The sequence below is a fragment of the Octopus bimaculoides genome, chromosome 11, assembly GCF_046866305.1.
Source record: "Octopus bimaculoides isolate indiv1 chromosome 11, ASM4686630v1, whole genome shotgun sequence".
Taxonomy (NCBI): domain Eukaryota; kingdom Metazoa; phylum Mollusca; class Cephalopoda; order Octopoda; family Octopodidae; genus Octopus; species Octopus bimaculoides.
In genome coordinates this window covers 82,994,169-82,996,668 of record NC_142938.1, presented here as the reverse complement: position 1 = coordinate 82,996,668, position 2,500 = coordinate 82,994,169, and positions in this window count along the sequence as shown.

Here is a 2,500-nt window from a genome sequence, read left to right as displayed (position 1 = left end):
TTCATTCATATTTTTTATTATTACGTTTGTAGAAATAAATAATCTTGTATTTTTCTATTATTCAATTGATCTTTAATCATAATTAAATAAACGTCTTTAGCTTTAAATAGTATAGCTTTAACTATTACACCGGTTAAATATGTACTAATTTTATCTTCATTATTATTTTAAACTTAAACTTCGTTCAACTTGTATTTAAAACAATGATAATTTAAAACAATGATAATTTAGGTAAGATGTTTTTTGTATATAATATACATGTTATTATTATGGATGAAGGGATGATTATTGAATGGTTATTATTTTGATATTATGATATTTTTTAAATAATTTTTCTATTTTATATAATAAGTATATCATATTAATTCATTTGGTACTTATTGTTGGTTGAGATATATATCTAATTATTGTTCTACTTACGATCTGACGAGTAGCTATATTTTTGAATAGAACTTATTTTAGATAATTTCAATTGATTTTAATCGATTTAAATTTCTTTTCTATTTGAAAATTGGTTATGAAACACGTGTAATCTTTTTATTATATTTATCTTATGATATTTACTTTACTTTATATTATACTCATTTATTGTGCTTTTAATTATTAATTTTTCTATATGTGATAGTGGATTTTCATCGATGAGTTCTTGAAAATTGGTTATTTTCCCTAAAACTATATATATATATATATATATATATATATATATATATATATATATATATGTATATATATATATATATATATATATATATATATATATATATATATATATATATATATATATATATATATATATATATATATATGTATATATATATATATATATATATATATATATATATATATATATATATATATATATATATATATATATATATATATATATATATATATGAGAATTTACGAAAAAAGCAACAGACGAAGACAGGTGGTGTAAACAACGAATGAATGTATTAGTATAACGCTGGGGAATAGAGAAAGTCTTTAACGTTTCGAGCCTACGCTCTTCAACAGAAAGGAATACAGAAAGAAACAAGGAGAGAAACAAGAAGAGAAAAAATATAAATGTAGTGGTCAGCGACCTATCATGGCAAATGCCGGACAGAGGGATCAAACAGGAGAGCTAAGATAAATGGGAGACAACAAAGAAGTGGTGATACCAACACGAGAAGGTGCGTGTGTGTGAGAGAATGCTGGTGATCTTAACTTGTGCATGTGTATGTAGGTGTGAAGGTGTGAAAACGTGGGGATGGGAATTGGTCAGTGCTAGTGTGTGCGTGTTGGTGTGCTGCGAAGTGATGGGTTATGTGATATGGTGTAGCGTGGTGTAAAAAAAAAAAAAAAAAAAAATATATATATATATATATATATATATATATGTATGTATATAGATATATATTTATTTATAAACCTTATAGGAAGCCCAACGATAGACTTAGTTAAATCAATGTGTGTTTCTGCTATCCCTCCGTAGTGTTTAAAAATTTAGTTAAAAACATTAGCAAAAGAATTTCTAGCCTCTCCTCCGATAGGGACATTTTTACTAGCGTTGCCCCAGTATATAATAAGGCTCTAAAAGATAGTCGTTTTAACAAGGAAATAACCTATACACCTGCCACCTGTCCAGTAACAAAGAAAAGAAAATATAGAAATAGGAAAACTATCTGGTTAACACACCCCTACTCACACGAAGTGACCTTTAATACAGGCACTGACAGATAGACATTTTCCAGTTAACTATAGTTACAGAAAGCTCTTCAACAGACATAACTTAAGAATCAGTTTCATCTCAACTACTTATTTAAAAAATATAATCGCACACAACACACAAAAACCACAATATGAAACCGGCTGTTCATGGAGGGATAAAAATGCACGCACGCTAAATGGAGCTTGCATATCGGAGACGAGCATTTATGAGGCCACCGTGGACTCTATATCCACTAAGGACATAGTTTCGACGAAGAAATACGTGGTCCTTACAGAAGGTAATTTTAAGGCCAGATTCAATAATCCCACCTTGAGCTTTAGGCACTGGGATAAAAGGATACCTTTTACTTAGATTTCTTATATATTTTTTATATACTTTTTTTTACATATTTATAGATATATTGTTATATATATTTTTACACATATGTTTTTTCTATATTCTCCCTTCCAGCCTGCTTTTTTCCTATGCGTCTAAAGACGTGTAGATGGAAAATGTTGTGCGCGCTTGTGGCTGTGTACGTGTGTGCGGATACGTGCGCATATAGATGTGTGTGTGTGTGTGTGTGTGTGTGTGTGTGTGCATGCGATAATGTACGCATATAGACGTATTTTGCCCTTATAGCTTTTACACACTTTCTTACCCTTTTTTCTATATTTTGCCTTTAGCCCTGTTTTTTTGGAACATGTGCGTATATAGACGTGTGCATGAAACATTTGTGCGCGCGTGTGTATGGGTGTTTTGTTGAGAGTGTAAAATCTGAAGTGGGAAGACGGGGGAAATAGAGCAGGC